Raw genomic sequence first — 25,804 nt, forward strand, 5'->3', positions numbered from 1 at the left:
AAAAAAAAAAAACTTTTAAACAGCAATTCCTCCTCCTGCTTGTCAAGGTTTGTGGACAGTAGCAGGTGGGCAAGTACAGTAGATGGGTAGAAAGATAGACAAGTGGTATATAAGGTAGTGTGATATCTGAATATTTTCAATGCATCCTCACTGCAATGCTTTCTAAGATATGTACAATTTAAAATGAACTTTTGCTTTTAAAAATGTCACTATTTTGGGACCCCTGGGTGGCTCAGCGGTTGAGCATCTGCCTTCAGCCCAGGGCGTGATCCTGGGGTCCCGGGATTGAGTCCCATGTCGGGCTCCCTGCAGGGAGCCTGCTTCTCCCTCTGCCTGGGTCTCTGCCTCTCTCTCTGTGTCTCTCATGAATAAATAAATATTTTACAATAAAATAAAATATTCAAAAAATATTTAAATAAATAAATATTTAAAAATAAAATAAATTAAAATGTCACTATTTTTATTGCAGTTGTAACTACCATGCAAATGGGGCAAGAAGCCCTCTGCATTGTGAAAATTTTATTCAAACCATTGGTATGAAGCTTCTTCTTGGTATAAAAGTATGTTTGTGGGTTTTTCTTTTCTTGAGTAATAGTAAATCTAGGACTTTAGAATCAGTATAAGTGTTGATTGTGTGTTAGGACTGCAGGAGTGAAATGTCTAGTCAAGTGTTTGCAGAACTACTTTGAAACAGACCATGCTCACTTCTGGTTATTAAGTCTAATAGTTTCATGGAGTTAAGATAATAATCCCTTAGTGCTCTTCACCTGTTTCCTAAAGAAATATATGGTTTTTATTTGCATCAGTCACTTTCTGTTCTTTTTAACTTTGTAGAATTTATTTCTGAGATATTTAGAAATATATAAAAAGAGGGAACAGTCTGGTTCTCTAAGTAGGTATAAAGCATCTATATCATTTAGGGTGACCAACTTGTCCCGGTTTTCCCAGGATTTTCCTGGTTTTAAGACTGAAACCAGGATCAACCCAGGACAGCCAGTTACCACACAGCTATGGTGTATTTTGGGGAAATATTTTTTAAATGTTCTCATTTTAAATGAGAACAAATAATTATCATTCAAGCATCTTCTTCTTTATTTAAAAATAGTTCTATGTGTTTTACATTGAAAAGGAGCGGCTGCCTTCCTCGCTGGGCAGGGCCAGGCAGTGGTCAGCTGTGCCGCCGACCGCCGCACACGAAGCCAGCACTGGCCGCCCCTGAAGGGTCATAATGGGCAACGAATACATTCTAGAGGGAAATATTGGCTAAAGAGAAGCCAATGTCAGTATTTCTCCCTGGAGAAAAATGTATTTTGATCTTTCCCAAAACAAACCAAAAGCTGTATTAGGGCCCATTTGAATATTTTCCTAGAAGCTTTATCGGAAAGGAATCGTCTGCTTCCACTTCTTAAACCCCCTCGCTGCCTAGTGTCCCTTAGTCCACTACTGTTTTCCAGGCTACGTGGTCTTCAATGTCCTTGTGCACATCTCCCACCTCCAAGCATCAAGGCAGCTTATTTGTTTATTCAACCAACATTCACTGAAAGCCTGTGTTCTAGGCATATTGTGCCAGGAGCTGGGGACACAGAAACAAAACTGCCCGTACTTCACTTACATTTATTTATTAAGTCTTTGGGAAAGATCTCGTATGTAAATAATTTCCATGTAACATGTTATACTTTGTAAAATTTTCTTTGAGAGTTTAGAGAAAGGCACTCATGGAACTGCCTGAATTGGCTCTTCTTTCCTCATTTCTGGAACGCAAGGTCTTGATAAACGTATACACTCATGCATGTTTTTTTTTTCATCCAACAAGAAGCCATCTCTTTATCAATGATGGAAACAGTACAAATTTCAAACCAAGCTGCAGTTATTCTTTTGAAACACCGAAAAAAGTCCTCGTTTTCATACAGCTACATTGCTAACTCCATAATAGCATTCACAGTACCATCACTGTCGTCCGTCAGGGCTCTGACTGCCTTTGCTCTTGACACATTTGCTTGTGACGTGACCAGTTCTATGCCCTTAACCTCTACACCCGTTTCATCAACCTCTTCCTCTTCACTCCCCTCCTGTCCAGTTGGAGTCTGTGTGTTTTCTTGGATGTTTGAGACAGCTCCACCTTGAACTTTGAATTTCTCAGCAGCTGCCAGTTGTGCTTGCTGAGAAGTCCTTAATCTTGGCTTCCCCAAGAGCTACGTAGGTATCTGAAGCTGGGCTCTTGTACACATCTGGTTTTGTGATGACAAACAGGATATTCTTAGATTTCCGGACAGTGACTCTCATAACCCCTGTAACCTGTCGAAGACCCAGTTTGGACATAGCCTTTTGTGCCTTCTTTTCACTCTGGCTTTAGCGACTGGTTCTTCACCAATTCTAGCTGCTGCTGCCAGCTGGGCTTGTTGTGTGGTTGCGGGTGTGGAATCCTGTTCCTCAAGCTCTCGTACTGATTCATCACTGTCAGATTCTGTTCCAGGCCCTGTCTCAGCCTGGAGCTGGGGCAACTCCTGCTCTGTAGCAGGGATGGTTTCTGTGGCTTCACCAGGCATTTTGTGTGGGGAACCATTCATGTGTGTTTTAAGCACAATTATTTTGGTTATTTAGAGCCAGGAATATAGCATTGGCCTGTCTTAACACCACATTCTGAAACTCTTGGTTCATAAAATATCATTTCCAACTGTGTGGCAATTTTGGGAGTGATGCATGTGCCTTATGTCTGGATATAATAAAGGCAGTGCAAGAAGGTGCTCTTGCTTAGGAGTCAAAACTGAATTTGGTGCTTCTCACCTCTCACCTTTCTCATATTCTCCCCCTGCCCTTTATCAGATTCTCACAGGTACAACTTCAAGGGAAGAATTTGAACTTCAGAGAATTTGCAAATAAAGAAAAGCAGCCTAATTCTATATGAGCTTGGGAAATATTTAGCCTTCTGATCGGATATCTTTTACAGTTTTTGAGGAAAACCTGGCATCGAAAGATAGATGGTTGGTAGTGAGCTAAATCAGAAAATCATATTTGGCATATATTAAAGAAAATCAAATTGTAGAATTCAAAGGGCCTTTGAATACCATCAGATTCTAGTCTAAGGCATTTGGCAACTAAGGCATCAAAACATTATCTGATTTTCCTAGGGCCATACTGATACGTAACAGCAGAAATTATTTGCTATTCCAGGTTCCCCTTTCTTTTTTTTTCTTTTTTTTTTCAGGTTCCCCTCTCATTACCCAGGCCTGTCCTCTGATTCTCTCACCTTCCCACTACCTAAAAACTAGGTTAACCCATGGCACAACTAAAAGCCTTCAGGACTTTAAGCCCTGCTTCAAATCCAAGCTGCTTTTGTAATTTTTATAATACTCATGATATAGTGATATTGTGAACATCCACCCCTCAAAGGCTTGATGAGATTCCAGCTGAAAATAAAGAGGTACCAGCTGCTTCCCGTGGAGGGAAGCATGTGAGCAGTAGCACAAAGACTGGCAGCTAGAAAGTGGGTGATGGTTACGGGCATAGTAGGAGAATGAGAAATTAAAAGTAGGTGAACTTTGAGTGTGGATGCCTTGAATGCTACATCTCTCTGAGAATCATTTATTAGGAAGATGAGCCTGTCATTAGTACTGAAGGTAGAACAGTGACATCCACTAGAAAGCTGTTTCTATAGCCTAGAGATGATGTATTAGGGTTCTATAAATATAATACTGGAAAGAGAGTGGTGGGGGGTGAAAGGAAGTGAGTCATTAGCCAATAACTAATTGCACAAGTATTTAGCACCTTCTATACACCAGATACCAGGCTAGCCCTAAATATACAAAGTGAAAAGGCTTGGAGTTTACCCTCCAAGGAATTTGCAGTTCCCTAGGGCACGTGGACAAGGAGTCAGACAGTTGCCATACAATGTACAGGCACATTGGAAGCAGGAGAAGGAAATTGATAAGGGGATCCACAGAAAAGGTGCTAGAACACCATCTCAGCAGGAAATAGAATCCAATCAGGTTGAACAGTCAGATTGTTCAGGTAACTGCAATGAAGAATTTCTTAATGAAATGTGTGTCAAGGTTAACAGAACCTGATAATGGCTGAGGTAGCAGGAGACTAGTTCAGTGGGAAGCTGTTGTCATCCCTAGGTCTGAATCAGGGAGAGGAAGACTATTATTGATTAGACCCTACTAGAAGTTGGAGCCATGGCAGTGGGCCACTTGACTGGAGCTGTGGTTGAGGAGTGCTATGAGCTGAATTGTAACCTCCAAAATTTATATTTTGATACCCTAACCTTCAGTCCCTCAGAATGTGACTATATTTGGAAACTGGGTCTTTACAGAGGTAATTAAGGTAAAATAAGGTCATTGGGAGGCCCTAATCTAAGTGCTGTCCTTAAAAGAAGAGAGGAGGACAGCCCAGGGGGCTCAGCGGTTTAGCGCCACCTTCGACCCAGGGTGTGCTCCTGGAGTCCTGGGATCAAGTCCCACGCCAGGCTCCCTGCATGGAGCCTGCTTCTCCCTCTGCCTGTGTCTCTGCCTCTCTCTCTCTCTGTCTCTTTCTCTCTCTGTGTCTCTCATGAATAAAAAAATAAAATCCTTAAAAAATAAAATAAATAAAAGAAGAGAAAATCAGGACACAGACACACAGAAGACCTTGAAAGGACACAGGGAGAAGGTGGCCATTGACAAGCCAAGGGTAGAGACTTCACAAAGAACCAAACCTGCTGACACCTTGGTCTTGGACTTTCAGCCTCCAGTAGTATAAAAGAGAGACAACCTCATTGAAAGATGGCTCTCAAGCCTTCTAAGATTCCCTTGTGAAAACTGTGTGACTACACTAGTGGTCAAATAATGTCCCTAATATATATTGTATAATAATAAAAACAAGGTACTGTGCATTTTCTTTATTACAATAGAAAAACCTATCTATTTTGTAAGGTCAATTAGAAAAGGTTTCAATGCACACATTTAAAGTTCTATTTAATTATATATTAACTGAGATTTCAATTGAGATTTAAGATAGCACAAAGGTGAGGAGTTCTAATTATGTAGAAAACAAGGAGTATTGTTCCCACTCACACAGGTAAAAACTAGATAAACTATATAACTTTTCTTGAACCCATTAGAGACCTGAGGTCTTAGGTTAACTAAACCACCCCAAACTCAAAGAAAGGCAGGCCTTCTCGAGGCTGAACAGGATACAAGTACTTGCCCAGTCAATGGTAGAATACGGCAGGAAAAGATGCATGTACCACAGAAGTAAGTAAGAGGTAAATATTTTTTGACAAATGGTAGGAAACTGGTATGAGCTAGTGTGAGAGGCACCCAGATCATATGAGAACTTGTACCCACTCAGAGGCTCTTCCCCACAGACTTTCACCAGATTCTCACTGGTGAGATTAGAAGCTAAGAAAGGCAGGAGATCAGAGAAAGCCTCCTATGGTGGCACAGACATGGAGAAGAGGGTAATGTCGCTCAGGAAAATCATGAGTCCCATTCAGACCCTTCTCCCCAATGGAACTAGAGCTTTGACCTGAAAATCCAGAAAATACAACGGTTATCCTAGAATAATTTAAATTCCAGTCAAGGGAGGTAACACACAGTAACCAAAAATAGTCTCAAAATATTTATATGATTTTTATGCACATCCACATTCTGTGAAGCCAGTATTGCCCTGGCATCATAACCAGACAAAGACGATACAAGAAAAGAAAACCACAGGCCAATTTTATCAGGAATATAGGTGTGAAAATCCTGGATAAAGTGTTAGCAAATCAAATCTACTGATATATAAAAATAGAATATGACCAAGTGAGATTTACTCCGTGAATGCAATGTTGGTTCAATATTGTAAAATCAAACAATGTAACTGAACATATCAATATACTAACAAGAAAAATGACAATTAGGTTGGATCCAGGAAAAAGAAAGAAACAAACGTTTGACACCATCCAGCATCCATTCCTGATAAAACTCTCAGCAAACTGGGAATACAAGGGAACTTCCTCAACCTGAGAAAGGGCATTTCTATTAATTAAAACAAACAAACCCCAACCTGCTGCTAACATCATACCTAATGGTGAAAAACTAAATGCTGTCCCTTTACGGTCAGGAGCAAGAACAGTATGTTCACGCCACTGCTCCTACTCAGCATGATACTAGAGACCCTAGACAAGGCACCCGGGAAGGGCAGGGGAGAAAGAATGGACATGGAAAAGGAAGAAATACAACTGTTTCCGTTTGTAGATGACATGATCACCTACATAAAGAATACACGAAAAACTGCTAGAACTAGTAACTGAACTTAACAAGTCCGCAGTTTACTAGATAAATATGAAAATATCATTGTTTTATAAAATAGCAATGAAATAATGGAGATTTGCATTTTAAAAAATATTGCCATTTTTTCTTTTTTTCTTAACATATTTTAATTTTCTTAACTGCTGCTGCAGTTCCAGGCTCTATGTCTATTTGAAGCAGAAGGAGGAGGGAGAGCCATTCCAGGATCCCTCCTCCAAACTTCTCTTATGCATCCTTGGTTAGAGCTGGATTGTATGGCCACATTTTTTTCTTTTTGCAAGGAAGGACGAAAAATAGAGTATCCGATAAAGATAAACTGTATTGTCTGAAAAGTCTGGAAAGTCATCTTATGAAACCATCGTGGGAAATATCTGGGGCTTTTAAGCAAAGAAGAACAAAGGAAGGTTCTTGGGTAGACAGTGGAAAATGCATTAGCTACAGAATTAAAGGAAAAAGAAAGCAACTAAGAGTCAGAAGAGAAATACCCAGTATGTCTCAAGGATTTTATCAGCAGGAACTTGAGAAGCCTCTTTCCTGGATACTGCAGTAATGTGATTTTCTTCCAACAACTCCTCACCTCTGGATTCTTACTTACAGATTTTAAATCCCTGGAGGGAACAGTTTGGCCCAGGTTAGGTCACATGCCCACCCTGGGTTGATTAACTATGGCTCTGAGGTCAGGGACATTTATGCAGACAAGTCCTAACCCTGGGAGCCTATCTGTGTTGGGGGGCTGTTCTTAGAGAAATGGTAGTTATGAGATGGCTCTTTAACCAAGAGATACCGGTTACATTTACAAAGTAAATATGGATGAAGGACATGTAAAAATTAAAATCTGACTAGATGGCTGTGTAATGATTTTATTGTGTGATAATAATGGCCAACACAGTGTAGTAGCAAAAGTTTTTCAAAATGACATTGAAATATAGTCACTAAATTAAATTGATATTACCACTTCACACATCTCATTTAATGAGGAATAAAGGTAATATGCTAATTCAAAGAACACTCTTGATGATGAGTTCCTCTAAAATTCAGTGTATGGAGACATTAGGAAAGATGATAGAGTAGGAAGCTCCAGGAATTCACCTCTCCACCTAGACAGCAATTTTGTTGGCAGATCTGTATGATAAAAATATTTGGAACTCTGGAGTCTATTTGAAGTTTTGCAGCTTTCAGAGAAAGGCTTATCTGACATTTAAGGCTTAGGACATTCAAAAGCAACTGCTTATATGGGAGAATTTAGAAAGTTACCCCACATGCCCAGAGAAAGATGCAGCTTCAGAAAAGACCTGAGAAGACCTTATGTTTACACTGTAGGCTGATCCCCAGCACAGAGCACCCTTCAACAATGACAAAGCGTAGCACGTCTATGTAATAAAGGCTATATATGAGAAAACCGCGGTTAACATCACATTTATTTTTTTAATTTTATTTGTTTATTCATGACACACACACACACACAGAGAGAGAGAGAGAGGCAGAGACACAGGCAGAGGGAGAAGCAGGCTCCATGCAGGGAGCCCGATGTGGGACTTGATCCGGGGACTCCAGGACCACGCCAGGGGAAGAAGGTAGGCGCTAAACCGCTGGGCCACCCATGGAAAAAAGCCAAAAGCTTTTCCTCGAAGAGAAAGAACAAGACAAGGATACCTGTTTCCACACTTTTATTCAACATAGTACTAGATGCTCTAGCCAGAGCAGTCAGGGAAAGAGAAAGGAAGGAAAGAAGGAAGGAAGGAAGAAAGGGAGGAAGGAAGGACAAAAAAAATACATCCATATTAAAAAGGAAGAAGTCAAATGGTATCTATTTGCAGATGACATGATATTATACACAGAAAATCCTAAAGATTTAACCAAAAAACTCTTAGAATAAATTAAGTAAAGTTGCATTTCTGTATACTAACAGTGAGCTATCAGAAATAGAAATTACAAAATAAGTCCACCTATAGTTGCATCAAAAAGAATAAAATACCTCTAAATAAATTTCACTAAGAAGGAGAAAGTTCTATATACTGAAAACTATAAGACATTAATAAAAGAAATTGAAGAAGACACAAATAACTGGAAAGATTTACTATGCTCATGGATTGGAAGAATTAATATTGTTAAAATGTCTGTATTACTCAAATAAATCTTTAGATATAATGCAATTTCTATCAAAATTTCAATGGAATTTTTTGCATAAGTAGAACAAACAACCTTAAATTTGTATGGAACTCTAAGAGATCTTGAATAGCTAAGGTAATCTTGAAAAAGAACAAAGCTGGAGGTTCACCCTTCTTGATTTCAAACTATAATTCAAAGCTATAGTAATCAATACAGTATGGCATTGGCATAAAAACAGACATATAAATCAAGGGAACAGAATAGAGACCCCAGAAATAATCCTATACATATAAGGCCAGTTAATTTATGACAAAGGAGCCAAGAATATTTACTGACAAAAACCAGTCCGTTCAATAGTGGTGTTGGGAAACTTGGATAGCTGTATGCAAAGGAATGAAACTGGATCCCTATTTTACACCATCCACGAAAATAAACTCAAATATGTTAAAGAATGAAAAAAAATTTAAGAAGAATGAACGCAAGACTAAAATCATGAAATCTCTAGAAGAAAACATTTGGGATAAGATCCTTAACATCGGTTTTGGCAATAATACTTTTTAATTTGACACAAAAAGCAAAGGCAACAAAAGGAAAAACAAAAAACTGAAAAAGCGTCCACAGCAAAGGAAACTACCAACAAAATGAAAAGGCAATGAGAGAAAACTTTTGCGACTCGTATATCTGATAGGAAGTTAATATCTAAAATATATAATATATAAAAATATATATAAAATGTAACTAGCATAAAAATATGAATAAAAATGGAAATGAGAACTAGACATTTTTCCAAAGAAGACATACAGATGGCCAACACATATATAAGAAGATGCTCAATATCACTGATCATCAGTGAAATGAAAATCAAAATGACAATGGGGCATCACCTCACATGATAGCATGAGTATCCTCAAGAAGACAAGACAGGGCAGCCCGGGTGGCTCAGCAGTTTAGCACCACCTTCAGCTCAGGGCGTGACCCCGGGGTCCTGGGATCCAGTCCCACAGTGGGCTCCCTGCATGGAGCCTGCTTGTCCCTCTGCCTGTGTCTCTGCCTCTCTCTCTCTCTCTCTCTCTCTCTCTCTCATGAATAAATAAAAATCTTAAAAAAAAGACAAGGCATAACAAATGCTGGCAAAGGTTTGTTCAGTACTGGTGGGAATATAAATTGCTACAGACATAGTGGAAAATATGGAGGTTCACAAAAAAATCAAAAATAGAACTGCTATATGATTCAACGATTCCACTTCTGGGCATATATCTGAAGGAAATGAAATCACTATCTCAGAAAGATAGCTGCACCTGCATGTTCATCATAGTATTAAAATAGCCAAGACATGGAAACAACCTAAGTGTTCACTGATGGATGTATGATTATATATATATTATATATATGATGAAATACTATTTAGCCATAAAAATTCCTGCCATTTGTGATCACATGGGTAGACCTTGAGGTCATAATACTAAGTGAAATAAGTCAGACAGAAAAATATAAATATTGCATAACTTCATTTATATGTGGCATCTAAAAAAAACATTAAAAAAAACCTTATAGAATCAGAAGACAGATTGATGGAAATGAATAAAGTTGATCAAGGTTACAAACTTCCATTTATAAATAAATTCTGAGATAGAATAGCATTTTGATTATATTTGACAATACCGTATTGTATATTTGAAAGTTGCTAAGAGACTAATCTTAAAAATTCTCATCACAAGAAAAATATATGTGACTATATGAGGTGATAGATGTTAACTAAACTTTTATGGTGATCATTTTGTATATATGCATATATCAGATCACTATCTGCTACACTTAAAACTAATACAATCTTTGGGACTCCTGGGTGGCTCAGCGGTTGAGCATCCTGCCTTTGGCTCAGGACATGGTCCCAGGATCCTAGGGTCAAGTCCCACATCGGGTTCCCCGCATGAAGCCTGCTTCTCCCTCTGCCTGTGTCTCTACCTCTCTCTGTGTGTCTCTCGTGAATAAATAAATAAAATATTTTTTTAAAAAACTAACAGAATCTTATATGTTAATTATATCTCAATAAAATAGAAAAAAAAGTATCAGAAAAAAGCAAGTGGATCTGGTAAATATAGGAAACAAAAAATATGTGTCTACAAAAGTGAAATTCTTTTTTTAAATTTAATTTTAGGGGATCCCTGGGTGGCTCAGGGGTTGAGCATCTGCCTTTGGCCCAGAGCATGATGCTGGAGTCCTGGGATTGGGTCCCACATCGGGCTCCCTGCATGGAGCTTGCTTCTCTCTGCCTCTCTATGTCTCTCATGAATAAATAAATAAAATCTTTAAAAAATTTAATTTTAATTCTAGTATAGTTAGCATATAGAGTTATATGAATTTTAGATGTACAATATAGTCATCCAACAATTCTCAGCATCACCCAGTGTTCATCACAAGTGTACTCCTTAATCCCCATCACCTATTTCATCAATCCCTCCATCCACCTCCCCTCTGGTAACCATCCATTTGTTCTCTATAATAATAGTCTACTTCATGGTTTGCTGTCTCTTTCTTTTTTTTTTCTTTGCCTATTTATTTTGCCTCTTCCATATATGAGTGAGATCATGTAGTATTTGTCTTTTTCTGATTGACTTATATCACTTAGCATCATACTCTCTAGCTCCATCCATGTCATTGCAAATGACAGGATTTCACTCTATCTATGGCGGAATGAGACTACAATAAGATATCACTTCACTCCTCTCAGAGTGGCTAAAATAAAAAATACATGAAGCGTCAAGTGTTGGCGAGGATGTGGAGGAAGAGGAACTCTCCTACACTGTGGGCGGGAACGCAAACTGGTGCTGCCGCTCTGGAAAACAGTGTGGGAGTTCCTCAAGAAGTTAAAATTAGAGCTTCCCCATTATCCAGCAATTGCACTACTAGGTATTTACCTAAAACTATAAAAACACTAATTGAACACGATACATGCACCCCTGTGTTTATAGCAGCACAATTTACAGCGGCCAAATGTTCACCAACAGACGAATGGGTACAGAGGCGCTATAGCACACCTCCCTTACACCATCTTCTGTATACACATGCGTACACAACAGAGTATTATTCAGCCACAAAAATGAAACTCTTGATATATTTTTCCATGTAAACAAAACATCACAGTACAGCCGAAGCTATGAGGAAGAAATCTTGGAAAAGAGAGAAAAAACCCTACAAAGATTACATTTTTGTGGCATTTGGAATACAAATACTGTTAGCTTACTCAGAGTGGGAATAAAATGGGCTATGGTATCAAGTTGACTTGAGTTTCAATAATGGTAACTCCACTCGGCAGGCCTGTGTCCCTTGAAAGGCCATTAGAATAAGTCCGTCTCAAAAAAAAAAGAATAAGTCCGTCTCCTCAAGTGTAGCGCAGAGCAACCCACAGCTTAGGGCTGTGATGAGGCCAAGGTGGCAGCAGAAAAGTGGCTTATGAGGTAGCGATGGGCATGGGACCCCCTGTGACCAGCCCTGATTCAGCAGGTCTGAGCCCGCGTCTGCAGCTCCCTGGGTGAGTAAGCTGCATGGTCGGGGTGAAGAGATGTGCAGATATCTCCACGTCTAGGACAGGGTTGGTCCTGATGGTTTCTGTGTGCAGCATATAGGCTTCTATCACTTTTCCCCTAAGGCTGTCATGTCTTTTTTCATTAAACACGATGACAAAATCTGTCCTAAGTGAGGTGATAGCTCTTCATAGTTTTGATTTGTGTCCCCCCCGGTGAGGAGTGATGTTGAGCATCTCTACATGCGTCTGTTGGCCATCTGGGTATCTGCTTTGGAAAGATGTCTATTTGCATCCTCTGCCATTTTTAAACTGGATTATTTGTTGTCTGGGTATTGAGTCTTATAAGTTCTTTAGGTATTTGGGGTACTAACCCTTTGTCAGACGTGTCATCTGTAAATACCCTCTCCCGTTCTGAAGGCTGCCTTTTTGTTTCGTTGATTGTTTCCCTTGCTGTGCCGAAGCTTTCCTCTTCATGAAGTCCCAATAGTTCATTTTGTATTTTGGTTCCTTTGCCTCAGTAGATGTAACTAGGAGAAGCTTCTACAGCCAGTGTCGAAGGGGTCACTGCCCGGGTTCCCCTCTAGGATTTAATGGTTTCCTGTCTTACATTCATTTTGAATTTATATCCATGTATGATGTAAGAAACTGGTCCAGTTTCATTCTCCTGCACATTGCTGTCCAGTTTTCCCAACACCGTTTGTTGATCAGACTTTCTTTTCTCCATTGGATTTTTTTTCCTGCTTTTTTGAGGATTGACTGACCATATAGCTGTGGGTTGATTACTATTCTGTTTAATTGATCTGTGTGTCTATTTTTGTCCAGTACCACACCGTCTTGATCACTACAACTTTGAAATATAACTTGAAATCTAGAATTGTGATACTTCGACCTTTGGTTTTCTTTTTTTTCTTTTCTTTTCTTTTCTTTTCTTTTCTTTTCTTTTCTTTCTTTCTTTCTTTCTTTCTTTCTTTCTTTCTTCTTTCTTTTTTTTGTAAGCATAACCCATACAAATGGGTAGTTTGTTTGTTTGTTTGTTTATTTATTTATTTATTTATATTTAATTTTTTTTTGGTGTTCAATTTGCCAACATACAGAATAACACCCAGTGCTCATCCCATCAAATGCCCCCCTCAGTGCCCGTCATCCAGTCACCCTCACCCCCCGCCCACCTCCCCTTCCACCACCCCTAGTTCATTTCCCAGAGTTAGGAGTCGGTTTTCTTTTTCAAGATTGCTTTGGCTATTCAGGGTTTTTGTGGCTCCATAACAGATTTTAGGATGCTTGTTCTAGCTCTGAGAAAACTGTTGGTGGTAATTTGATAGGGATTTCATTCAACGTGTAATTTTTTTTGGATAATATATACATTTTAACAATATTTGTTCTTCCAATCCATGAGCATGAAATGTTTTCTCCACTTCTTTGTATCATCTTCAATTTCTTTCATTACTGCCTTATAGTTTTCAGAAAATAGATCTTTCACTTCTCTGGTTAGGTTTATTCCTAGGTAACTTATGATTTTTGTTGCTATTGTAATTGGGATCGATTGCTTGATTTCTTCTGCTGCTGCTTCATTGTTGGTGTATAGTAATGCAACAGATTTCCGTATGCTGATTTTATATCCTGTGACTTTGCTGAATTCTTGTATGAGTTACAGCAAATTTTTTGGTGTAGTTTTTTGGGTTTTCTCTAGAGTATCTATCTTCTGCAAATAGCAAGTTTGGCTTCTTCCTTGCTGATTTGCATGCCTCCTATTTCTTTGTGTTGTCTGACTGCTGAGGCCAGGACGTCCGGTACTATATGAAATAAGGGTAGTGAGAGTGGACATCTCTGCGTGTTCCTGGCCATGCAGGAAAGGCTCTCAGTTTTTTCACGTTGAAAGTGATACTAGCTGTGGGTTTTTCATATATGGGCTTTATTATGTTGAGGTGTATTTCCTCTAAACCTACTTGGTTGAGGGTTTTTTTTAAGTCATGAATGGATGTTGTACCCTGCAAAATGCTTTTCCTGCATCTATTGAAAGGATCATGTGGTTCTTATTCTTTCTTTTATTAATGTCATGGTTTGCGTTGATTGATTTGTGACTGTGGAACCACACTTGCAACCCAGGAATAAATCCCACTTGATCTCGGTGAATGGTTTTTTTTAATACACTGTTGGATTTGGTTTGTTAGTATTTTTGGGGGAAATTTTATACCCATATTCACCAAGGATATTGGCCTGTATTTCCTTTTTTAGTGGAGTCTTTTTCTGGTTTTGGTGTCAGGGTAACACTGGCCTCCTAGAATGATATTGGAAGTTTTCCTTCTGTTTCTATTTTTTGGGATAGTTTGAGAAGAGCAGGTATTAACTCTTCTTTAAGTGTTTGTTAGAATTCACCCGTGAAGCCATCTGGCCACGGGCTTTTGTTTGCGGGGAGATTTTTGGTTACTGATTCAATGCCCTTCCTGGTTGTTCATCAGTTCAAGTTTTCTAGTTCTTCCTGCTTTAGTTTTGGTAGTTTATATGTTTCTAGGGATTTATCCATTTCTTCCAGGTTATTCAATCTGTTGGCATATAGTTTTTCATAATATTCTCTTGTTTGTATTTCTGGAATATTGGTTGTTATTTCACCTCCCTCACCTGTCTTTTACTTATATGTGTCCTTTCTCTTCTCTTTTTGATAAGTCTGGCTAGAGGCTTGTCAATTTTATTCATTTCTTTCAAAGAACCACCTCCTGGTTTTACTGATCTGTTTTACTGTTTGTTTCTATCTCACTTATTTCTGCCCTAATCTGTATTAATTTCCATCCTCTGCTGGCTTTGGGCTCTATTTGTTGTTCTTTTTCTAGCTCCTTTAGATGTAAATGAGGCTGTTTATTTGAGATATTTCTTGCTTCTTGAGGTAGGTCTGTATTGCTATATACTTCTGTCTTAGGACCACTTTTGCTGCATCCTAAAGGTATTAGGCTGTCCTGTGTTCATTTTCATTCATTTCCATGTATTTTTTCATTTCTTCTTGAATTTCTTGTTGACTCATTTATTCTTTAGTAGGATGTTGTTTAACCTCCATGTATATGCGGTCTTTCCAAATTTTTTCTTGTGGTTGACTTCAAGTTTCACAGCATTGTGGTCTGAAAAACGTGCATGATACAATCTCAATCTTTTTGTACTTTTTGTACTTTTTGCCTGATTTATGGCCTAGTATGTCATCTATTCTGGAGAATGTCCCATAAGCACTTGAGAATGTATATTCTCAAGCTTTAGCTTGAGATGTTGTGAATATATCTGTTAAGACCATCCGGTCCAGTGTGTCATCCAAAGCCATTGCTTCCTTGTTGATTTCCTGCTTAGTTGACGTGTCCATTGAGGTAAATAGGTGTTAAAGTCCCCTGCTGTCATTGTATTATTAGCAACGAGTTCTTTTATGTTTGTTCTTAATTGTTTTATATATTTAGCTGCTCCCATGACAGGGGTATAAATATCTACAATTATTAGATCTTCTTGTTGGATAGACCCCTTTTTTATGATATAGTGTCCTTCTTCATCTCTTGTTACGGTCTTTGGTTTAAAAATCTAGTTTGTCTAATATAAGTATTGCTACTCAGGCTTTCTTTTGATGTCAGTTTGCATGATGACTATCTCTCCATCCCCTCACTTTCAATCTGCAGGTGTCTTTGTGTCTAAAACGAGTCTCTTCTAGGCAGCATATATATGGGTCTTGGGTGTTGTGGGGTTTTTATTCCCCCTGACACCCTATAGCTTTTGATTGGGGCATTTAGTCCACTTACATTCAGAGTAATTATTGATAGATAAGATTTAGTGCCATTTTATGACTGGTTTTGTCATTGTTTATGGAGATTTTCTCTGTTCTTTTCTAGTCTTTGTCAGTTTTGGTCTTTCCTTTTGACTCAAGGTGCCCCTTTAATATTTCTTGCAGGGCTGGTTTAGGGGTCACAAACTCCTTTAGTTTTTGTTTGTTTGGGAAATTCTTTATCTCTCCTTCCATTCTAAATGGCAGCCTTGCTGGATAGAGTACTCTTGGGTGCTGATTTTCCCCATTCAGGATGTTGAATGTGTCATGTATATCTGGCTTGCCAGGTTTCTGTGGAGAGACCTGCAGCCAGCCTTATGAGTCTTCCCTTGTAATTTAGGAAGCTCTTTTGTCTTGCTGCTTTTCTGATTTTTTGTATTTATCCCTGTTAGTTTGCAAATTTAACTACAATCTTGGGGTTTGCCTGTTTTGTTGATTTTGATGGGATGTCTTCTTGCATTGTGGATTTGGGTATCTGTTTCCTTCCACAGACTAGGAAAGTTTTCAGCTGTAATTTCCTGAAATAAACTTTTTGTCCTTCTTCTCTCTCTTTTTCTTGGACTCCTATAATACAAATGTTATTATATTTGGTGGAGTCACTGAGTTCCCTAAGTCTATTTTCGTCATCCAAGATTTTTCTTTCTTTCTTTTGCTTAGCTTCATTATTTTCCATAATCCTGTCTTCTATATAATGTATTCATTCCTCTGCTTTTTCCATTTTTGTGGTTATTACATCTAGTTGGTTTTTAATCTCAGTTATTGCATTTTTCATTTTGGCCAGGTTGGGTGTTTTTTTTGTTTTGTTTTTTTTTTTGTTTGTTTTTTTGCTTTTGCTTTTTATCTCTGTGATATCAGTCTCTCTGATACCTTTTATGCTTTTCTCAAGCCCAGTGAGTATCCTTATGATTATTGCTTTAACTTTTGTAGCAGGCATATTATTTATATCTGTTTCAAGCAGGTCCCTGGCCATGACTTTTCTTTTTCTTTCTTTTGGGAATCAATTCCATTCATTTTGTCTAAGTCTCTGTCTTCTTATGTGTGTTAGGAAATCCTGTTATGTTTCCCACTCTTGAGACTAATGGCTTTATGAAGAAGAGGTCGTATAACATCCAGAGCCTCGTGCTTCAAGGGTCGTCACTGGAGTGTGCTGCCTGTACTTTGCTGCTGTGTTTTAGCTGCTTTATTCCTCAGATCAGTTGTCTGCAGATTTTCTTCTTGCCGGCCGGCCGTGGGTAGTGTTTGGACATTGGCGAGAGTATGGCAGGGTTTAACTGGTGCGCTCTGGTCTGCTTTTTAAAGGGGCCTGATGCTGTTTCCAGTATAACTGATGCTTTTCGCAGTCCTCTGTGGTCAGTAGACTTGGGGGAAGGGATCGTGCTGATTTTCCGGGGGAGGGGCCCACCGTGGTCCTAAGGCCCACTGACCTGAGAAAAGCACAGCGCAGGGGGATGAGGCTTGGTGTAGGCAGATTAGACAGTGTCACTCAATGCTGAAGTTGGTTTATGCTGGGAGAGGGGTGGGAAATGGCCCTAACCCACTCCTTTGTCCATGGAGAGGGTAGACCATGCTTGCAGCAGCCAGAGAAGAACTGGCAGAGGAGTGAATAATTTCCCTTCATGCATCACAGGCATTTTTCAGATCACTGATGTCACACTGTCACTGCCCTGCCTGGAGCAGCACCGTGCACCCTGAGCATCGTGGCCAAGCCCACGGCTGTTACAGTTCCAGACTTCACAGACCTGCTGTAGTGGGGACCTGTGCTCGTCTCTGAGAAGGGTCTCTTCAGGCTGGGACTGATGCAGGTGTGACCTAGAAGGGCAGTTGCGCCAGAGAGGCATGTGGGATTTGGGGTCAGGCTAAAAAGTCATTGTCCTGGTCCGGTCCCCTCAGGTGTCTCTGCACTTATGCTGAGGGGTAGGGGAGAAAAATGGTACTTGCCAGTTCTTTCGTCCCCAGAGAGGTAGAGGTAATGTCATCATTCACAGAGGCGCTCCAAAAAGAATGAGGAGTCTCTCTCGGTGCCATATGAGTGACCCTCCAATCATACCTGTGCCTCCAGGCTGTTTGCCTGCCTCTGGTCCAAGAATGGAGCAGCATCCTCAGATCTCTATGTCAGCCAAGCCTGGCCACCTCTCAGACTTCACTGTTCAAGACTCGTTGGTTGCAAAGCCTCGCAAAATTCAGCTCCTCTCGTCTTCCCAGGCAGTGGCTTTGGGGGAGTGTTCTTGTGCGTGTCCCTGCGCACTCCAGCCTCTCTCCTCCTGCCCTGTGCCTAGCGCTCCCTCCCCTCCACAGCACCCACCATCCACTTCTCCCACTTCCCACCTTCTCTGAGGTGGGTTCTTCTCTATCTGTACTTCTGTCAGTTCTCGTGTCAATGTTTTGAGTATTCAGAACAATTTGAGAATTATCTATCTGCACTTGAGGGACAAGGCAAGCCCAGGGTCCTCCTACTATGCTACCCTCTTAGCTCCCTCCCCCCTTTTAGTTTCTTTTTAAATGTGTGATCCACTCTATGAGCCTTTTCCTAAAATTTCACTCTCAGTTAATCATACTCATTGGCTCATTCATTCTAAAAGCATGTATGTTCTAAGCACTTGCTTGGGGTAAAGCCCGGTACTGAGAGATGAGTAAGCAGCATTGATCATGGACATGTGTCAGAGGTGGAGACCAGGACGCCATTTCCAGGCATGTGACTCCCCTGCCCCATCCTCATGGTGGAAGAACCAGAGGCCATATTTGTATAACATAATCCAAACTCTACTCCAACTTGGACACAGTGGATTGGATTTGAGGAGGAAAATTTCTGACACAAAATTGGCCAGTCATAATCCTTTCCAAGGAATTTGGAATTGAGACTAAGAGAGGAAGAGTTTGTCTCCTTCCATATAAAACAGTGTGGTTGTCAAAGCTATTTTCTGCCGAGTACCAATGACTGCAAAAATAAGGAATGGAGTGGGCTGACAAGGAGAAGTGGAAACAAAAATAGATAGAGATAACCTCCTAGGGTTATTGTTATTGTGTTCATCTTTCACTGAGTCTCAAAATTTTCCTTGTTTATGACTTTCACAAAATACTCCATATCACTGTGTTCTTACGATGAACCTCCCCTTTAGCTTAAGCTCACTCCAGTATGCTTCCATTGCTTACAATTGTTAACGTAGTGTCCTTGCCCATAAGATCTCAACTTAGTAAGATAAACTGAAAAATGTGTTTTGTGTTTTTTGTTTTTTGTTTGAAAAATATGTTTTACAATACTTGATGGTGTTGCAGGACTCTGAATTCTTGGACCAGGAACTGTATTTGTTTTTTGTTTTTTGTTATTGTTATTTATTTATTTATTTGGCAGAGAGAGAGAGAGAGAGAGCACAAGCAGGGGGAGAGGCAGAGGGAGAGGGAGAAACGGACTTTCCACAGAGCAGGGAGCCTGATGCGGGACTTGATCTCTGGAACCAAAACTGAGCCAAAGGCAGATGCTTAACCAACTGAGCCAGCCAGGTGCCCCCAGAACCGTATTTGTTTTATTCATTCCTGTATCCGCAGCACATTGTAGCAGCTCAGTAGAATCTATGTGACTCTAACATTATATGAGTGAAGGAAGAATAGTGGGACTAAACAGGTTATGTAGCCACTCTTTCTCCAGGTTACTCATCTGAAGGAGCCCTTAGAAATTATTTGGTTTAAGTGTTTATTGTACAGAAGAGGAAGCTAAGGCCTGGAAAGGTACAAGCCATTTGCCCAAATTCACACACCTAGTTAGCAGCAAAACTGAAAATACAACTCATGTCTCCAAGCTCTGAAGCCAATATTTTTTCCATTGTCCTATGATACTCCCTTCCTGATGAGCCAGCTTCCATTGACCCCAATGAATAATATACCCAAAAGCCCCCAAAGTCAGCCTCCCCTCTATAAAAGTTCCTCAGTGTGGGTTCATAGTTCACCGTATGAAAAACTCTCAAAAAGGAAATTCCTGGTGTTGGTCATCACTAGGTCTGGCTAGCCACAGACACCATTCAACAAATGCGGGAGGAGCCTCCCAAAGCTGGCGTGTCATGAAAAGACCCAAAATGAGGTAACCAAGGCAACCCACAGAAGTACTTCTTGGTTTTACTGTCCAATAAAATGGGATTTTTTTCTCTGCCCTTGCCAGTCATAAGAATAAATGAAGACTTGGTTACCTCAACACTAATGGGCAAAAATATTCTCTTGAATACAATGATTGTCAAAGGCATATCTGAGTGGGAACTGGGAAAGAGATAAAACAGATAACCAAGATACACACAAAAAAAGGTCTATGTTAAAAAAGGAAGGCAAAGGAATGGTGAACACAGGATTTAAGATGGTAGTTGCCATCCTAAATGTTGGGTCAAGAGAAACAGATATAAAATGGGAAAGAACAAGAACACTAGAATTAAATTCTGTTGAAGTGTGTTGAAGTGCTGACTTTTTTTCGGTATTGACTTTTTTTCGGTATTGATAGGTGGTGGATTTTTTTTACATTACTGAAAATAAGTAAATTACTAAATTAATAAAAGACGGACCAAGATGAGAGTGTGTCATGAGCTAAAAATTATGAGTAAACTAATTCTGTGCAATTAAGGTCCATAGACAGGGAAAAAAAGATGAAAGAATAATAATGGTGTCAAAGAAATGTCTTTATTATTTCTCTCAAACCAGAAAATAAATATATCAGGATATTATAAACATTTTTGAGTTTCTTATTATTTTACCTATTGTGACACCTTATTACTGTCAGAAAATTAAAAAAAAATCTCTTTAATATCTGAGCTAAGCTATGCATGCTGATAAGTTAGTGTCAGCCTCACTTTAGAGAATACTTTATTAAAAGCAATAATGAAAAAAAAGCAATAATGCCTGGCATACTACTAGAAAACACTCTGTGATAAACTTGGGCTTCCTGTGGATGGCTTAAAATATCAGACTGACGTGCTAAAACTTGCTTCAGTTTCAGTTATGAAATAATTGAGGACACACTTTTTCAGGTCCTTCAATGTTTTTTAAATGAACAAAAACATGTATTTCTAAGACTTTGTGAAACAGGACTCAAGAAGCAAACAAAACTAAGAAGGAAAACAAGAACCAACTAAGAAAGTTGGAAATGAGTTTTGAATAGCAACAAGTTTTGAATAGCAACAAGCTGCCTACTTTACATTTTAGTGTTGATTGATTGCCTGCCAGTTGATGAACTCATGTTCTATAATCCACCCTAGAGATCACTGCTTTGTTAAAAACAGTATAAAAGATAAATCTAATAAAATATTAACATTTGTGGACGTTTGGTTAAGGAAATAGGGGGATCCTTTGGCTATTTCTATTAAGTCTGAAATTATTCCAAACTAACAAATTTATAAGTAAATAAACAAAGCAAAAATTTAACATAGGATTTGGAATGCCCAAGGAGCAAGACTGGCAATTAATTTGAAAGGCTTACTCAAAGACTTAGACATCAGTAATCAAGCATTATTTTCAAAAAGATTTAAAAAAACCCACCGTCTCTTAAGAGAATGTAAGAAACTTACAGAATTGAGATTAAATGATTAATCCAAGGTTGCATACAGTTAACTGTAAAACCACAAGCCAGAGTCCAGGTCATGGAGAGACTTCCTTCAGGGGTCTAATAATCATGCAGTAGTGAGGAGCATTTACAATGAATTCACATGTAATGAAAATCTTCAGTGAGCAACAATTAGGTAATTTCCATGCAATCAAATCCCCTAGACTGAATAAAGATAAAAAATGTTTTATCTTTAAGTGGTCCAGTTTCTGGTAAATAGAATTTCAGAGCACAGGAGTGGATAAGGTATAGTTGAAAGGAATGGCCTGCAGCAAAGACTATAAATCCCTCCAAAGAAATGTACTGCCGATGGCCATCGGAAAACTGAAATCCTGAGATATGGCCATACTAGGAAATGCTGACTTTGTTAAAACAATTTTTCTCACTGCAATTTGAACACAAGTTTGATGGCTATTTTTTCTTTTAAGATTTTATTTAAATTCACATTAGTTAACATATAGTATTAATTTTATGGGTAGAATTTAGTGATTCATCACCTACATGTAACACACAGTGCTCATTACAAGTGCCCTCCTTAGTGCCCATCACCCACTTAGCTCATCCCCCAACCCCTCTGCCCTCCAGCAACTCACGGTTTTTTCCCTACAGTTAAGATCTCTTATGATTTGCCTCCCTCTCTTTTTTTGTCTTATTTTATTTTCCCTCCACTTCCCTATGTTCATCTGTTTCTTAAAGTCCACATATGAGTGAAATCATATGGTATTTGTCTTTCTCTGGCTGATTTATTTCGCTTAGCATAATATACTCCAGTTCCATCCATGTCAAACAAATGACAAGTTTTCATTCTTTTTGAGGTCTGAATAATATTCCATCGTATGTATAATAACTAATTTTGTATCCCTGGATAAATACTTAGTAGTGCAACTGCTGGATCATAAAGTAGCTCTATTTTTAATATTTTGAGGGAACTCCATACTGTTTTACAGAGTGGCTGCACCAGTTTATATTCTCACCAACAGTGCAGGAGGGTTCCCCTTTCTCCACATCCTCGCCAACATTTGTTGTTTCCTATCTTGTTAATTTTCCCCATTCTCACTGGTGTGAGGTGGGATCTCATGGTGGTTTTGATTTGTATTTCCCTGATGGCAGGTGATGCGGAGTATTTCCTCATGTGCTTGTTGGCCATGTCTATGTCTTCTTTGGAGAAATGTCTGTTCACATCTTCTGCCCATTTCATGACTGGATTGTTTGTTTCTTGGGTGTGGAGTTTGGTAAGTTCTTTATAGATCTTGGATACTGATAGGTCATCTGCAAATATCTTCTCCCATCTGTAGGTTGTCTTTTAGTTTTGTTAATTGTTTCCTTTTCTGTGCAAATTTTTTTTTATCTTGATGAAGTCCCAATAGTTCATTTCTTCTGTTTCCGTTGCCATTGGAGACTTGTCTGTTACGTTGCTGTGGCCAAGGTGAGAGAGGTTGCTGCCTGTGTTCTCCTCCAGGATTTTGATGGCTTCCTATCTCACATTTAGGTCTGTCATTCATTTTCAAATTTAGTTTTGTGTATGGTATAAGAAACAGATACATTCCCATTCTTCTGTATGTGGCTGTCCAGTTTTCCCAACACAATTTGTTGAAGAGACTGTTTTTCCATTGGATTTTTAAAAAATTAAGTATGGCATATGATGTGATGAGCCCTGGGTGTTATATGTAACTGATGAACTATTGAACGCTATGTCTGAAACTAATGATATGCAATGTATGTTGGCTAACTGAATTTTTCAATTAAAAAAATAAATAGATTTTTAAATTTAAATTCAACCAACCTGTAATTCATCATTAGTTCCAGATGTAGAGTTCAGTAATTCTTCAGTTGTATACAATACCCAGTGCTCATCACATCATGTGCCCTCCCTAATGCCAGTCACACAGTTACCCCATCACCCCTCCCACCAATTAGGAGCTAGTTCTTTGAAAGAATTAATAAGATCCTTGCCATACTTATCAAGAGGAAAAGAGAAAGGACCCAAATTAATAAAATCATAAATGAAAGAGGAGAGAGAGTGACTAACACCAAGGAAATACAAACAATTTTAAGAATATATTATGAGCAAAAATATGCCAAAAATTAGACAATCTGGAAGAAATGGATAAATTTCTAGAAACATATAAGCTATCAAATCTTAAACAGGAAGAATGGAATATCTGAATAGACCCAAAACCAACAAGGAAATTGAAGCAGTCATCAAATATCTGCCAACAAACAAGAGTCCAGAGTTGGATGGCTTCCCACGGGAAATTTACCAAACATTTATAGAAGAAATAATACCTATTCTTCTGAAGCTGTTTCAAAAACATAGAAATTGGGAAAGAAAATTTCCAAACTTGTTCTATGAGGCCAGCATTACTTTGATTCCAAAATCAAAGTCCCCACCAGAAAAGGAGAATTATACCACCATTATCGCTAATGAACATGGATGTCAAAATTCTCACCAAGATACTAGACAATAGGATCCAACAGTACATGAAAAGAATTAAGCACCACAACCAAGTAGGATTTATTCCTCGGATGCAAGCGTGGTTCAACATCCTCAAATCTATAAACGTCATACATCACATCAACAAAAGAGAGGACAAGAACCATATGGTCCTCTCAATAGATGCAGAAAAAGCATTTGACAAAATACAGCATCCTTTCTTGAATAAAACTCTCTACAGTGTAGGGATAGAGGGAGCAAACCTCAACATGATAAAAGAAATCTGCAAAAAGCCCACAGCGAAGTTCATTCTCAATGGAGAAAATAATGAGAGCTTTTCCCCTAAAGTCAGGAACACGACTCACCACTCTCACCACTGCTATTCACCATAGTACTAGAAGTCCCAGCCTCAGCAATCAGACAACAAAAGAAATAAAATCCATTCAAATTGGCAAAGAAGAACTCAAATGCTCCCTCTTCACAAATAACATGATACTGTACATGAAAACCCAAAAGACTCCACCCCAAGATTCCTAGAACTCATACAGCAATTTGGCACCGTGGCAGGATACAAAATCAATGCCCAGAAATCAGTGGCATTTTTGTACACTGAGACTTAAGAAAGAGAAATTAAGGAGTCAATCCCATTTACAATTGCACCCAAAAGCATAAGATACCCAGGAATAAACCTAACCAAAGAGGTAAAGGGTCTATACCCTAAAAACTACAGAACACTTCTGAAAGAAATGGAGGAAGACATAAAGAGATGGAAAAGCATTCCATGCTCATGGATTGGAAGAATAAATATTGTGAAAATGTCATGCAATCCCTATCAAAATGGTTCTCCACCCTCACACTTTCAATCTGGAGGTGTCCTTGTGTCTAAAACGAGTCTCTTGTAATCAGCATTTTGGTGCATCTTCTTTTTTTATCCATTCTTTTTTTTTAAGATTTTATTTATTTGTTCATGACAGACACACACACACACACACACAGAGAGAGAGAGAGAGAGAGAGAGAGAGGCAGAGACACAGGCAGAGGGAGAAGCAGGCTCCATGCAGGGAGCCCGACTGGGACTCCATTCCGGGACTCCAGGATCACACCCCGGGCTGAAGGCAGCGCCAAACCGCTGGGCCACCAGGGCTGCCCTTCTTATCCATTCTAATACCTTGTGTCTTTTGATTGTAGCATTTAATCCATTACATTCAGAACAATTGGTAGATATGAATTTTGTGACATTATAGCACCTGCTCCTGGGGACTGTCTCTGTTCTTTTCTATTCTTTGTTGCTTTTTGTCTCTCTTTCCCTATCAATGGGTTCCTTTTAATATTTCTTACAGAACTATTTTAATGTTCATGAACTCTTTTAGTTTTTGCTGTCTTGGAAACTCCTTATCTCTCCTTGTATTCTGAATGACAGCCTTGCTGGATAAAGTATTCTTGACTACAGATTTTTCCCACTTAACACATTAAATATTTCCTTCCTCTCATTTCTGGCCCACCAAATGTCAGTGGGCACTGCCGACCTTATGTGTCTACCTTTGTAGGTTAAGGACATATTAGCTGCTTTCAGAATTCTTTCTGTATTTTACAAATTTCACTAGATATGTAATGGTGTTGACCTGTTTTTTTCTTAATTTTGTGGAGAGTTTTCTGTGCCTCTTGGACTTGAATACCTGTTTCCGTACCCAGATAGGGAAGTTCTCAGCTATAATTTGTTTGAATAATCCTTCTGCCCCTTTTTCCTGCTCTTCTTCCTCCGGGACTCCTATGAGACAGATTTTATTGTACTTTATGAACTCACAGAGTTCCCTAAGTCTACCTTCATGATCTAATAGTTTTCTCTCCATTGTCTTATCAGCTTAATAATTTTCCATAATTGTATCTCCTATATCACCTATTCCCTTCTCTACTTCTTCAGTCCTTGTTGTGATTATATCCATTTGGTTTTGCATCTTAGTTATAGTATTTATATCAGTATGACTAGTTTATGGGTCTATTTATCTGTGCAGTAAGGTTTTCTCTGCGGCCCCTATGCTGTTTTCAAGCCCAGCTAGTAGTCTTGTGACTTTTGATCTAAATTCTTGCTCAGTTAGAC

The 25,804-nt window shown here is 39.0% G+C and overlaps 1 pseudogene; it reads right to left on the bottom strand.

The window, feature by feature from the left end:
• Positions 1-1,910: 1,910 nt before the first annotated feature.
• LOC129508187 (nascent polypeptide-associated complex subunit alpha-like) lies at positions 1,911-2,546 on the bottom strand (annotated as a pseudogene).
• Positions 2,547-25,804: the final 23,258 nt, after the last annotated feature.

Source organism: Nyctereutes procyonoides, unplaced genomic scaffold (genome assembly GCF_905146905.1).
Source record: "Nyctereutes procyonoides isolate TBG_1078 unplaced genomic scaffold, NYPRO_anot_genome, whole genome shotgun sequence".
NCBI lineage: Eukaryota > Metazoa > Chordata > Mammalia > Carnivora > Canidae > Nyctereutes > Nyctereutes procyonoides.